The 15,408-nt window shown below is 49.4% G+C and overlaps 1 long non-coding RNA gene across 1 annotated transcript; it reads left to right on the forward strand.

Annotated features, from left to right (window-relative positions):
• The first annotated feature begins 204 nt into the window (after positions 1 to 204).
• Positions 205 to 7,562, forward strand: LOC143267220 (uncharacterized). The gene is made up of 2 exons (XR_013042153.1): positions 205 to 513; positions 5,757 to 7,562. It is a non-coding gene; the product is annotated as an uncharacterized LOC143267220 (long non-coding RNA).
• Positions 7,563 to 15,408: the final 7,846 nt, after the last annotated feature.

The following is a 15,408-nucleotide window of genomic DNA, read 5'->3' on the forward strand; positions in this document are numbered from 1 at the left end:
CCCAGGAGAGGCGCAAAGCTACACAGAGAAACCCTGTCTTGAAAAACCAAAAAAAAAAAAAAAAAAAAAAAAAAGAACTGAAAGTACACTTTGTGCTTAGACTGAACCATTGCAACAGAACAAGAGAAGAGGCAAGGGGAGTGTTCTCCTCTAGGCGCCTCCCACCCCTTCCTCTGAAGCCTCAGTCAGCGAGGGCTTGTAAACAATGGGCACAGACTTCTTATGGTTCTGTCGCGCTTTGGTTTGTTTGTAGAATGTCTCTCATAGGCTTGTGTGTTCAGCCACTTGGTCTCCACCTGGTGTGCTGTTCTGGAAGGTTGTGGACCTTTGATAGCAGGAATGGAATGCCGGAGTGGGCCTTGAAGTGTTGGTTTCTGGTTCCGGTTTGGAGCTCTCTGCTCATCCGCTAACCTGTGAGGAGCTGCTCCCCCACACACTCCTGCTACCATGGCAACAGAAGAAGCTGCTCATCTCAGGGCAGCCAGGAAGCAACACAGAAAGAATCAATCTGAGGTCCGTATGTCCCACTCCAGGGCATGCCCCCAGATGATCCACCACTCCCACATCAGTCCGCATCTGGGAGGTTTCAGCACCTTCCCACAGTGCTCAAGGTTAGGGACCAGATGCTGCCTGCCCTTCCACAGCAGCTACCAACTCGGTGGCCGGAAGGTAGGATCTCACTGATGTCTCATTTCGCATTTTTATTATTTTTTTTATTGTAATTAGAGTGAGCATATTTTTGAAAGTGCAGAGGTATTTTCCTTTCAGGCAAGGGTTTTTATTCACTGCCTATTTTCCAGTTTCACTGTCGGATTTCTGTCCTATCGATTTGCAGTGATGACATCAGCTACAGGCATTTTTATGCCGAGGACACTATTGTCGGTCACGGGCACACATGTGTCTTGCCCTTCCTAACGCTGCATGGTGACTCCATCCTAGTGCTGTGTTGTCTGTTTGCTTGTTTTTCTTGTTCGCAACGTGTCTTTTAACCTTAATCAGGACACTTTCTGTCCTGCACTAATATCTGGCTTTTACCTGATAGAATCAATCCGTGATGCTATTTATGGCTTTGAGATAACATAATCAAAAACTTCAAGCTCCAATAGTATACAGTAAAAAAATTGCTTTCATTATTTTATGGCTTCTGTCTTTTTCCATTTGAATCTTTGATCCATTGGGATCTCTCTGGGATTTGTTTTGGCTCACAAGAGGTATCTACTCCCTTGTGGTTTTCCCCAGTGGTGGGCTGGTTGTTCAGCACTGTGTTGAATAACCTGCCCTTCTGTGCAGGGTGAGATCTCACCCTCCTCTCCTTTTACTGCGCCCCCCCCATCTCTACCCCCGTACCCCCCACCCCCGGCATCTGTCGTGACTGCCTATCTGACCATCCACTGGCTGGGCCAGCAAGGAGGCATTCTGCCTAGATACAGCAGCCCTCTCCCAGCTGTGGACAGAACACTTCATTTTCTCACTCACAAAAGGGATAACGCTGTGGCAGGCCCTGACATTCACAGGGTCCTTGAGACCCACACCAGTCTTCAAATCAGTGCTCACCATTCACCACCAGTGACGTCCATTCACACCCATCTCCTGTTTTCTAGGTATAGCCAGCCTCCAGTTCCCCATGCACAGGTCTAGCAAGGAACTGTACCTGTATTGAATGGCCCTCCAGGGTAAACAGAGCTGTTTATGTGGCCAATATATCTTTGTGGGTATTGTGTCATCTAGAGCTTTTAAAGTGTGCAGTAGGCCGTGTCTAGGTTCTATGAGAATGTGATGTTGTTTTCCAGAAGAAACTCGAGTCTCTGTGGGTTCGGGTATCTGGGGGCCTGGATATTGTGCCCTGTGGATACGGAGGGACTGCTGGTTTATGAACTTAGTTTCCCCCAATACTTTTTATGTCATTTCCTGTCACAGATCTGAGCACATCCTGTGCCTCTAAGATGTGGGGCAAAGTGCACAGCTAAGCCCTGAAAGGTGAGTCCCACGAGGGCATGACTGGTGGATGTAAGGTCCTCTACCAACGCGAGCTCTCCCCTAAGCCCTAAGGCCTGCCCATCTGTGCAGCCACATCAGGTCTCCAGCACAGTGACGATCCTGTCCACGGGGCCAAGGAGGGCCCTGGAGGGCAGGGCCCAGGCTGCGCCTCAGGTGTCTGAGCAGTCCCTCTGTGGCCCCAGCCAGGGCTCTCATCTCAGAAGGTCAGGAAGTGGTTGTCTCTTGCAGGGCTGTCTTAAATTATTTCAGCTGCACCGAGGTATTTCAAAGTCAGACCAAATAAACAGTTGCATCTAAAAAAGGAGAGACAGGGTCATTTGAAATGGAGAAGAAAGCCTTTCCCATGTCCCATGTCCGGAGGGTGTGGCCACACTTTCCAGAGAAGTGGGTTTGCTCTTTAAACTTGTGCCAGGGCAAGTAGCTCAGCGGCTGTTTCTGGAGGAAAGAGTTCGCTTTTAAGTAAAATGTGAGGAGACCTGCGCTTCCTTACCCCGTCTGCTCCAGAGTCACCCTAGGGCCCCTCTGCTGTCTCGATACCATCTTTTGAGTCTTGTCTGCTTTTCATGTGAAAACAACTGTGATATTATCAGGTCAAGGAGGGAGGGCAGCGGTCCCCAAGCAGAAAGAACCCCCGCAGCATCCTCCGCGTGGTCTCTGCTGTTGTGTGAACGAGGGCTTCTCCCACAGGTTCTTGTGTGAACAATTGGCCCTCAGCTGTGGGCACTCTCTTAGAACAGAACCTGTAGGGGGACACGCCTTCAGGTTTCACGGCCTGGCCCTACTTCCTGTCTGCAAAAACAACGTGACCAGTTCCTCACACTCCAGCTGTCACGACTTCCTGAGGGCCGTGTCCCCTCCAACTTCGAGCCAAAATGAACTCTGCTCGTAAGCAGCCTTTTGCAGTTGATTGTAACAACAAGGACAGTGACTAGCACAGTCCCTACGCCCCCCCACCTCCTACTAGTGACCTAAGTGAAGATGTCTGGCCTGGCGTCTGAGAAGCATGAGCTGTGTGTCTTTCTGAAACGTCAGGGCGGGCATGCAGGAAGGGAATTCATTCTTTCCTTCTAGAATTATACTCCGCAGCCTTAACTTCCCGAAATGAAATTAAGCCCAAAGAGAGGAACGTCGGATGCACCGCACAATGTGTTTGTGTTTATACTCAGTGCTGAAGTCCTCTGCGGTAACTACGGTGACAGTCCTCACACAGATGTCACCCAGCTTAAGATGAGTGCACACAGGCAGGTGTCGGAGTCTTTTTTTTTCCCCCAATTTTTAAAAATCAAGCATTTATTTATTTATTTATTTATTTCTCTCTCTCTCTCTCTCTCTCTCTCTCTCTCTCTCTCTCTCTGGTGATGGGGGCAGAGGGAGACATGGACACGCTGTGGCACATGTGTGGAGGTCAGAGGACAACTTGCAGGAGTTGGTTCTGTCCCTCCATCCTGTGGATCCCGGGCATTGAACTCAGGTCATCAGACTTAGTGGCAAGTGCCGCTACCCACTGATCCACCTTGCTGTCTATCTGACCTTCCCCTTTTGAGACATGTCTGACTTCAAACTCAGGTGTATTTCCTTCCCAGCCAACCTCTCCCTCACCTTTCTAGTCAGTGGATGAATAAATTAAAAATCAAATCCTCAGGCACCTTTGAGATTTAGGAGACTTGTCCCTTAAAGGGACAATGGAGGATTTCATGAAGGAGCCGGGCAGGTGAGGCCGGATAATTGTTTACCATTATCTGACCTCACCATCTAGGCAGAGCCTAGGTCCCAGTGCTCATCTCTTAAAGCTCCTGAAGTTAGGACCTGGGGGGATTCCAGAGGAGAGGGACATGGGTCATGGGACACAGATAGACCTTCTAGTGGCCCAGAGGGCATCCTGTTTGCTCTCGATGTAGAGTTAGTGTTCACACTGAGAGACCTCCAACACTGGCTCCACCCTTTCCATTGTCAGGTCACTATCGGCCAAAATGAGAGGCAAGGTGCTGAAGATCAGAGACTCTGTGAAACCACTCTTTCTCTCACCCACTCCTCCTTGTCCCATAAGCACCCCGGGGTGCAGAGGTCTTCAAACAGCACAGGCCACAAGGGAGGCTTACCTGTTCTCCAGAACTGCCACATGTAGCAGAAGCGATCGGGTCAAAATCAGCAGTTCCCAAGCCCCCTGTACTCGGGAACCCTTTGCCCGGTTTGAACATTAAATTTCTTCCAAAGGTCTGTTTGGCAAAGGTTGTCCCTGGGGGTGGCACTGATGGGAGATGGTAGGACATAGTGGGATATCTCCAGGTTATTGGATATCTTCACCCAGACCCTTCCTTTCCATTTAGTTGTACCCTGGCTGTAAGGTGAGTGTTTTTGGTCTGCTCTGTGCTCCCTGAAGTGATGTGCTTCTCACCATAGCTGTGCTGGGTAGTTATGACAACTTGACATGAGCCAGAGAGTCATCTGGGAAGGGAGACCCTCAACTGAGAAAAGACCCCCAATCAGATTGCCTGTGGGCAAGTTTGTGTGGCATTTTCTTGATGGGTTATTGATGTGGGAGGGTCCAGATCACTGTGGGTGGTGCCATCCCTGGGCTGGCGGTCCTGGGTGCTATAAGAAAGCAGGCTGAGCAAGCCATGGGGAGCAAGCCTGGAAGCATTCTTCTTCCACGCCCTCTGCATCAACTGTGGTCTCTAGGTCTCTGCCCAGCTTGAGTTCCTCCTGCCTTAGCTTCCCTTCCTGATGGACTATATAGGCTGAAATAAACCCTTTCTTTCCCAAGATGCTCTGGGTCCTGGTGTTTGTCGCAGCAACAGGAAGCTAATTAGGATAAAAGTCCAAAGGCGACTGGGCTAACTAGAGACGGAAAACTCTGAAGCCGTGAGCTGATGTCAACCTTTTCTCTCTCCTTCTCTCTCAAAACAAAGCACCCCACAAACCTTATATAAAAACCTTGAAAACAAATAAAAATAATCACACACCAAAATTAACCAGACCCAGAGTCTAAAGAACTCCGTCAACCTCTGCACAGTTAGAGTTGGCATTTGGAACGGAAACTGTGAAGCTTCACATTAAAATGTACACTTTCAGTATCGAATATATTGTATGCACATATGTACACCTAAACAAAAAAAATCCATGATGTAATTTCGTCTAGAGAAACAATTCGCTTTCTATGTACTTTTTCTCCTGTGTTTACCTGTGTGTGCATGAGTGCATGTGTGCGTGAGTGCATGTGTGCATGAGTGCATGTGTGCATGAGCACCTCTGCATGGATGCTGGGAATCCAAATTCAAGTCTGAGAAGCATTTTACCAACAGGACCATCTCCCTGAGCCCAGCCTTTTCTCTTCATAGGTTGTTATCTTAGGACTTTGATATAGCTATGGAAACTGACTGACATGAAAAACTGGGAAAACTGACGAGCCCACTTTTTAGAAATGATGCATGGTTCCAGAGTGCTTTATTTAAACCTTTTAACATTCACAAATGAAGAAGAAAATAAAACCAACATCCATCTATTTTTAAATAGTAGTAACAATGACATTAATTAGAATATTATTTATGAAAAATAGCCGTTTTTAATAAAAAGAGTGACAATGTTTTATATTTTTGAAGAACTTCCCAGTGTCTGGCTTAGCAGACAGCTGGATTTCCATATCTGAATTCGCCGGCAAGCTGTTGTGATATTACACGTCGTGTAGGCTTTGGAAAACTCCTCTCAACACCCATGAGAACAAGTCTTTGTGCTCACACCGAATCTTCTTGACTTTGCAGATGCCCTTGAAAGAGTCTCAGGAACCCATCGGGTGGACTTGGGAGCCACTGTTTGGGAACTCAAAAATGGAATGAGACAATCCAGATGCACAAGGAAGGAAGTCAACCCAGCGAAGAAACAGAATCCAGGAGAACACAGGCTAATGCAAGAGCTAGAAGATGACATCAATATTAGTGTAATTAATCCACAAGAGGCCCAATGGGCTCTCGGAGTCCGTGGTACTCAGACACAACAAACAGAAATCAATACTGCCCTTGCAGACCAAGGAGGAGAGGAAATGCAATGGGAACACAGATCAGAAACAATCAAACAATCCAAGATCCAATCAAAACTTCCAGAGACTTAGGCAAGGAAGAAATTTAATTTCATTTAAGGATATCAGCTGAAAGATGTATTGCTTCCTAGTACATATACATATGTGAATATGATCCTAGTTACATGAGTTTCTTGGTAAAGCTCCCTGCATTATATTGTACTGAGCCTGATTTCTGTCACAGGCATTAAGACTGTAACTAGGAGCCGGTGGCAGTGCTCAGAGGGTGAAGGCCCTTGCTGCCAAGCCCTAGCTGGAACTTACATGGTGGAGGGAGAGAATCAAATCCCACGAGCTGTCCTCTGACCTACACAGATGTGACGGCACTGTTCCTCTCATATAGGCATGGGGTAAACAAGCAAACGTAAAAAAAAAAAAAAAAAGGTATTCTAGGACAGAAGCTACCTCCAAACAAAACAGAAACACATGGTCTCCAGCAAGAAAATACAGCACACGGAATAGTCAAAGGTTAACAACGCCCTTGTCCAGAAAAATCCTGGAGGGTCGTGTGAAGAAGGCAAGGATCCTTCACATACAGAAGCGTCCCGGATGCCACAGCTAGAAGTGGCTGCTCGCATGGAAAACAACCAGCCTCCAGTTCTGTCATGGAGAGGTCCTGTTCTCATATCAAAGAAACCCAGCAGTCTAGAGGTTAGAACCTACAGGGCTTTGTCTCTTAGGTTCTCTGGAGCAGAGCCAATAAGCTACACCACACACACACACACACACACACACACACACACACACACACACACACACACACACACACACGGTCCCAGTTTCACGGTGCCTGGACCTACAGTTGCCCAACTTTATCATGGTGCCAAAGGGACACTTGTTTGGCCATCCTTTGGCATTTCAGGTTTGATCTCTTCCCGGGCTGGTGATGTTCAGCAGGATTCTCAGTGACACTGATGTGCCAACGAACCACAGCTCCAGTCGGTTCTGGCAGGAGGAGAAAGGGCTGTACCTCTGTAGTGTTCTGCATGCTGTGAGAGTCACCGCTGTATTAGTTACGTTTCTTGTTGCTGTAATGGAATGCTGGACCAAAGAGGCACAAGGAAGGGTCTATTCCGCCTCACAGTTCACGGGAGAGTCTAAGATGGAGTTTGAGACACCGTAACAGAAACACAAGGCGGCTGGTCACGTTGTACTCAGTCGGGCAGCAGAGAGAGGAATGCTGATGCCAGGCTTGCCTTCTCATTTTTATTCAGTCCAGGACTCCACCTCACGCAATGGACTGTCTGCAGTTAAGGTGGGTCTTCCCTCCACTGTGATCATAATCTGGAAACTCCCTCAGGGCTTTGCCCAGAGATTTGTCTCTAGGTGATTTTAGACCCCTTAAGTTGACAATAAAAAACCACACTGGTTAGATGAGCCCAGGTCACTTTCTCTTTAAACTGTTTTCAATTTGTGGTGGGTTTACTGAAGTACAACTTTATTGTAAACCAAGAAGCATCCTCTTTAAAAGATAAAGAATTCTCCTCCTCAATCGTCTTTTATGCATTTTACTGACTGTTGTGTGTGATGTGTGATGTGTGATGTGTGTGTGAGCACGCGCGTGCGTGCGTGCGTGCGTGTGTGTGTGTGTGTGTGTGTGTGTGTGTGTGTGGTGCCAGTGTCATACTGTACACGTGAAGGTTTAGAGGTCAACATTGTTAAATGGTTCTCTCGTTATCCCTGCTGTGGGTTCCGGGGATTGAACTCAGGTCAGGAGGCTTGCTCAGCAAGTGCTTGACCTACTGGACCGTCTCGCTGGCCCCTGTCGTTTGTAATACTCTGTGAAATGTTTGATGATCAAAACCACAAACCAAGACGAGATCTTTGAGGATGAGCATAATAAACAAGTCTGGAATCTTCAGCCCACCCATAGGGTCCTAGACAGTGTGGAGCCACACACCGACTCTAGGTCCCTGTCACTACCGGGCAGGATACCACATCTGGACAAAGCCACACTCAGGCCACACTTTGCTCTGCTTCCCGTTGGGACATCCAGCACATATGGGAGTGGGTGTGTCTCAGCCCAAAGTTCAGCTAGCCCATTTCCCAGGTCTGTGTGGGTCTCTGCCCTTGGCTCTTCCCCACCTGACCCAGGGGTTTGTGGGGAGGGTCAGGTATGGAGCAGGCTGGCGACAGGACACCCCCCCCCCCACACACACACACACACGCTCTTCTTAAAAACCTATAAACCCTTCGGATGTGCTAGGCTGCCGCGTCTTCTCTAGGTGTCTTAGGAAGGTGGCGGAAAGCAACACTCTCAGTGTGAAAACAATTCGTATCACATACTCACAGAAAGGCCCGGTCTTTGTCTTACGGACTCTGGAGACAGATTCCAATCCTGGCTGTCTGACCTGTGTGAGCCAGGCAGGCAGTTCACTCTCTCCGTGCCTCAAGCTCCTCCTATGAAAAATTCGGAGGACAGGAATGAACCTTTATGAAGTATATGAGGCTAAAGCCGGGGGTGCCAAGACTCAGACCATGGCTTGGCATTTGGTGAATACTTTATTGCCCTCAGCTCTAGAACATTCTGCTTCAGTTTCTGTGGAGAGTGTACTAACATACGTCCCTGCCCGTGGTGGAGGTCTTTTTAGGAGAGTAGATTTGTAAACTCACATCCTTGGACATGTGTTAACACTCATAGAGCCCCCGAAACCAGACAGAGAACTTTCTCGGGTCTCACGTCAGGCAGCTAGGCCCCGCAAAGTGCCTTCCAGCATCCTCTGAGGACAGAGAAGGAGGCCTCAGGACCAGTGCTTCCCAGTGCCAGGCTGATGTCATCTTCTGCACATGGGCCCATCGCTCCCCAAGTTTACAGTCAATGAATAAGTGGTCCTGTCTACAAATGTCCAAGCCTGGGGAAGACTGACCCAGAAGATGAGTGTGCAGAAAGAATCTGGAGCTTCTTAGGGCATGAGCTTGAGGGTTGAGGTTCTGGACTCCTTAGCTTGGAGCTGTCACGCACTTCAGGTTTCAAGGTTTCCTCAGTAGCTGTCAGCCTGCACAGGCGGGCCGGCGACCTCCCTCCCCCTCCCTCCCCGCCTCTCCTTCCTCCTTCTGGCTTCCCTCCCCCCTCCCTCTTCCTTCAGCCTCCTTTCACTCCCTTCTCCAGCTTCTCACGCGAGGGGGGGGGCGTGGGGGCAGGGAGGGCGGTTGGCACCCACCCTGCTGTGTGGCTGCGTTTATTCTAGGCTCGGGCTGGGGAGGTACGAGGGAAAGTGGGTCAGCGCCGGCCGCGACAGGACTGTGGCTCGGGCGACAGGGCTCCTGTTCGCTGATGCCTCCCAAGCAGACAGTAGGTGGCATCCGCGCGTGACACGCAGGCACGGGTGGGCGGGGACGCCCACAGCGGGAAGGGGGGCTTGAGCAGCGAGCAGGAGGGCCCCCGAGGCTTCGGCACACGGGTGGCTGGGGCCCCGCAGGTTGACTTCGGAGATGTCACATGTCTGGCTGCACTGCTCTGGGAACTTAGAGCAGAGGACGGGTGTGCAGGATGCCCGAGTGACGCCCCCATGATCCCTCAGTCGGCGGGTTCTCCTGGCTTCCTCTGGGCAGCTCTCATTCAGGGTGCCATCATCTGCCCTGCCCCCTGGTGTCAGCCACACGCCTCTGCACCCTGAGCCGGCTTCCTGGGGTGGGGTGGGGTAGGTTGCAGGGAGTCCCATCCCCCACCTCCAGGGACTGATGATGTCTAGATGGCTCCCACTCCAGAGGCCCTGGCAGCGGCCACTCCTAAGGCCACCTTGCACCCGTGACTACGTTTTGCCCTAGCAGTACTGAGATGTCTGCCTCTGTAGGATGGCTTGGAGCAAGAATTGGCCACCAAAGCAGTATGGGTGCTGAGCCTTTTGGTAGTCCAGCGACCTATGGGACTGGGGGTCTGGGCTAGTCCTTGTACTACTCAGCTAGTCGGTGTACCTGTGATGGCGGACAATGTCCCAAGCGCTCTGAACTCTCCCGCCTGGGGCCTCCGTAGAATCAGTGAGTCTCTCACTGAATATTTCCCTGCCTCCTGGTTCCCTCAAACAGTCTGCAGCCTTTGGTAACTATGCCTGCCATGGTGCGCCTTGCTAGTTGTGGGAGGCTGGCCTCAGCCAACGCTTTGGCTGGCTGAGCCTCTCTGAAAATGGAGACCTAGGGGGGCTCGGGGTTGGCCCAGTCTCCCTGCAGGACTGCCAGGTTGGAGAAGGTATTTCCTGGCCAAGTGAAGTCTGTGTTTACAGCACCATGGCACACACACCCTTTTGTGTATTCAGCTCGAGCCCCCCCCCCCTTAGCACGGCTGCACTGGCAACCCCCCGCCCCCACCCCCTTTTGCCTGTATCTAGGTTGGCCCCACCGCTTGGCAAACATTAGTAGTCCCCAGGACTGCCATTAGCTTTTGAGCTTTCCTCCTGTGTGTGCAGGCAGCTTCGGGACAGTGGAATGCCCCAAGGGGCAGGACAGGGAAGTGGAACAGGAAGAAGAGGAGAGAGAGGAAATGGGTGAAAAGTGACATTTGTCAGTGCCGGGGGCTGCAGAGGCTCTGGGAAAGTAACAGGCTGAGCTCTCTTGGGCAGCAGGCCGCAGTCGACAGAAATGCTGAGGAGGGAGATACCCTGTCTCTCTTCAGGCCCCCCCTCGCCGCCGCCCCCCCCCCATGTGGGAGGGAGGAAGGGTCCCCACCTGCCGTTCCTGGGGGCACAGAGTCAAAGAAACCTTAACCCCACCCTGAGCCTTGAACTCTAACTTCCCCATTATCTCCACCCAGTGATCCCTTTATAGCGAAACTTTTCTCTTGCTAAGAAAATGGCAAATGGGACAAGGTAATATGACTTTTGAGTGTGACCCACAGATAATCAGAACCTTCTAAGGTTCAGGTTCGGGTTCTGCAGGCCTCGGAGGAAGGAGAACCGGGGCCCAGCTCTGCCCACCCAGGATTTCTTCGCCTATTACAGGGACCTGTAGAACTGGGTTGAGCACTGGCCAGCACTGCTGATTCTGCCCTGGGCCACACATGAGTCACACCAGGCTCTGCCAGCTGGCTCCAAGGCTCTAGGATTTCAGACCAGTCATCAAACATAAAAACAGAGCCCTGTGGGCCTCTTGAATACCACTCCCAAGAAAAGCAAGGCAGGGGCCCTGCCAATTCAGTTATGAGAAACACAGCAATTTGGTTTAACCTTGTTGGATTTGGCTTTTTAGTCTAGTTATCACCTTCTAGAATCTTCCTTCCTCTCCCTAAACTCCAGCCGAGTTCTAAGGTTCAGAAGTTCTCAGGGAAACCAACCCTGGGTATAAAGACCTGGAAGTATCTTTTTTTTAATTTTTATTTTATTTTTTATGAAGTAACTCTCTTTAATGTCTGTTTATGGTCAGAAGCAGTCTGCAGCCTCTCATAGCAACGCCTGATTAAACGGTGCCCAAGCTATCCTGGGGCAATAGACAGATAATTGCACTGCTTAATTTCCCCATTTGATGAATAATGAAAGCCTTGCTCATTTTGAATGTGTGGGAAAGAGACAACTTCAATATATTTGGACTTGCAGATGAATTTTTAGTACTGCTATCCTGGCACATGGCACTGTAGCCCTGCTTATCTCTGTCATAGTTATTACACACGTTTGAAAACAGAACAAGCTGTTGGTGCCAAACAGCGGCGGAGCAGGGTGTGGAAGGGAGCATCTTTGATGATCTTTTATGAAATACAACGCGTACACACATGGCAGACCATGTTTTTCCTCAAAGAATAGGGGGAAAGAAACCATTTGTCATTGACGGTCTCGCCATTTCCTGTTGTCTTTGAGCGGTTACACGTTTTTCTCAAGCAATAAGTGATTATCCCTATGTGTACCTCTTCTGTGTACTTGCTGGTAAGAGAGCCAGCAACCAGCTCTGGTTGGACTTGGCTGTGGTACTGTAAAATTTTTCTTGGCTTCTTTGTGTCTTGATTTTATCTGTTAATAGATTGAAGGCTCATTTTCCTCTCCTTCCCCTCCAATCTTTCATTTTTTTTTTTGTATGTGTGTGTGCAAGCCTGCATGTGTATAGCATTCGTGTGGAGGTCAGAGGATAACCTCGAGGGTTGGCACTTGTCTCCCACTTGTACATACACCAGACCTGCTGGCTTATGAGCTTCTGGGAATTCTGTGTGTTCCTCCCATTTCTCTGTAGGAGTGCTGGAGTTACAGATGTGTGTGTGTGTGTGTGTGTGTGTGTGTGTGTGTGTGTGTGTGTGTCCACACCCAGATTTACTTTGGTTCTGGGGATCTGAACTCAGAGGCTCACCCTTGCACAGTAAGCACCTTACTCACTGAACCATCTCCCCAATCCCTTCCTCTTTTAATTCTTCCTTCTTTCTCTTTTCCCAGGAATTGCAATTTCAAATATTACCAAAGGTGTAACAAGAAGAAACCCTCACCAGCTTCACTGGCAGCACAGAACAAGCCTCCTTTCACCGACATCTGTATTTACACACCTTCAGAAGCAAATCCCCGGACATCTGTAAGTTCATCCACGCATTGGGACCGTGGAACTATTGAATCATGACAGTGGAGTCAGATGACTTGAGCTATCTAATGGATGGTTCCTCTGTCGCTTTTGTGTAAGCTCTTAGACATGGATTGCAGAGCCTTTGATAGTCCCCCTCATGGGTCTGGCCATCAGGCAGGGTGGCTCAGTTCTCCACATAGCCTCAGCAGCAGGCTAGCTTGGGCTTGCTCCAGAAGTGGCGGCATTCCAAGAGTCGCCCGCGGCAAGAGAAGGCAAGCCCCAGTCTGCCAGGACTTTACAAGCCCCTGCTTGCCTCATGTTGGCTAATGTCTCATTAGCCAAAACAAGTCATGCAGCCTACGCCAGATTTCATGTAGGAGAGGATATGCAAATAACCTTGAAACAGGGAGCCTTGGAGGCCATTATTGTAGCCAGTTGTATGGCAAGAACACAGTTCTAAAAGATACCGACTCTTCCCACTTTTCACATAACTCAGGTCCATTATCACATCCTCCAAGATTAACTCCAAATCTTTGCAACTGGCATCCCCTCAGTACTTAGAGTTCTCTAACTGTCACACAAAATCATTTTTTAAAAGATTAGTGCTGTGGTTTCATGTTCACGTGTTAAACGCTAACCTCTGGTCCTAGCTGGTGACATTATTTTGGGAAGCTCTGGAAACTTTAGGATGTGGAGACTTCTGGAGGAACTACGTCTAAGAGAGTGTGCCTTTGAAGGTTATGCCAGGTCTCTTGCCCCTTCCTTTTCTCTGCTTCTTACTCCGTGAGGTGAATAGGCAGCCTCTTCCTCCACACGTTCCCACCACCATGATGCTCTGTTCTTATGCACGAGGCCAGGCAAACCCGGATGGAGATCTCTGAAGAGGGATCCCAGAAAAGCTGTCCTCCCTGAAGCTGTTTATGTCTGGTATTTTGTCATAATGATGAGTAAAGTAACTAACGTAAGCTGACGGAAGTCGAAGGAGTCCAAATGAATGCCCACTGCATTTGTGTGTATCCCGTAAGTCTCGCCAGCACCATGGAGATGCAGTGGAAAGGCAGAGCTAGGACTCAGCTTCCGCTGGTACACTCCCACAATGCAGATTGCCTCTGACGCTAGCCACCTGCTACTTTCTCTCCATCAGCCATTACTGTGGCAGACTCCAACTGGGTGTCCTTTAACCTCGTTTAATTATGACACTACCAAGATAAAGGTTCACTTTCCATAGCTTGAGGGCTGTCTCTGTCTTCCCACTTGTCTTAGGGTTACTACTACTGCAATGAAACACCATGACCAAAAAGCAAGTTGGAGAGGAAAGGGTTTATTGGGTTTACACCTCCAGTCCATCATTAGAGGAAGTCAAGACAGGAACTCAAACAGGGCAGGAACCTGGAGGCAGGAGCTGATGCAGAGGCCCTGGAGGGGTGCTGCTTACTGGCTTGCTTCCCATGGCTTGCTCAGCCTGCTTTCTTATAGAACTCAGGACCAGCAGTCCAGGGATGGCACCACCCGCCATGGGCTGGGCCCTCCCCCATCAATCACTAACTAAAGACATGTCCTACAAGCTTTCCTACAGCCAGATATTATGGAGGCATTTTCTTAATTGCGGCTTCCTCCTCTCAGATGACTTTAGCTCGAGTGTCAGGTTGACATAAAACTCTCCAGCACACCACTTTAGATGCCTGTTGAAATCCCCGGGCTGTTCCATCAGTGCAGCTGATCTCTGTGGGGTTCCACAAACCCCTCAGGCTCTGGTAGTCTGCAAGAACTATTATTCATGGAGCTTGGGGAAACACTTTCTCAAGCTCACTACCAGAAGATAGGGATGAAGTGGGGCATGTGGAGAGGTATGAAGGAAGGGCACAGACCCTCTCCCAGCCCACACTCTCCAGGACCTTCCACATGCTCAGCTCTCAGGATGCTCCGTGAACCCTGTCCTGTCTTTTCATGGAAAGCTTTACTACAAAGGCATGGGATTAACTCAAGACCACTGATGACCAATCCAACTCCGAACCTTCTCCTACCTGCCTCAAGGTCAGGGGCTGAGGCTGAAAGCCAGGTGACTTCCTCAATTGCTTTCTGTCTTGAGTAGGGTCTCTCACTGAACTTGGAGCTCACATGTTAGCTAGACTAGCTAGCCAGTAAGCTCCAAAGACCTGATTGTCTACCTCCCCAGGGCTGGGACCACAGAAGTATCACTTCACCGGGCTTTTACGTAGGTGCTGGGGATCCGAACTCAGGTCCCCATGCTTGCACTACAGGCACTTTACCAACTGAGCCGTCTCCAAGTCCGTAGGCCAGATTTACTGTACAGCTATTTAAAGGATAACTGAAAATGTATTTGGTACAGGAGTCAGCAAGCATGTCTGTAAAGGCTCATAGAACCAACAACTTGATCTCTGTTACTACTCACCTGTCCCTGGAGGGAAGGCTGCTACAGACAAATGCAAACAGATGAGGGTGGTATCTTCCAGTAAAACTATATACGAAAACAAGTGAATGCCTGTAGGCCGTGGTCATCGGGGAGGTATGGCATCAAACAGATTTCAGTGGCGTAGAAAGCTCTCAGCTTCACAATTCATTGTTAGTAGTACCACATACATTTCTAAAACCCCAACTTGGGGACCCTCTAGTAGGGTTTCTTCTCAGTATGAACTATATAACGTTTTGGGGTTTTTCAAGTTTTTCTTGTTCCGTTTTGTCTTGCACACTCTTCAGAGTGATATCACCTTTTTTTTTTTTGTCTTTTCGAGACAGTTTTTCTCCATGTTGTTTTGGTGCCTGTCCTGGATCTCGATCAGTAGACTGGGCTGGCCTCGAACTCACAGAGACCTGCCTGGCTCTGCCTCCCAAGTGCTGGGATTAAAGGC

Source organism: Peromyscus maniculatus, chromosome 1 (assembly GCF_049852395.1).
Source record: "Peromyscus maniculatus bairdii isolate BWxNUB_F1_BW_parent chromosome 1, HU_Pman_BW_mat_3.1, whole genome shotgun sequence".
Taxonomy (NCBI): Eukaryota; Metazoa; Chordata; class Mammalia; order Rodentia; family Cricetidae; genus Peromyscus; species Peromyscus maniculatus.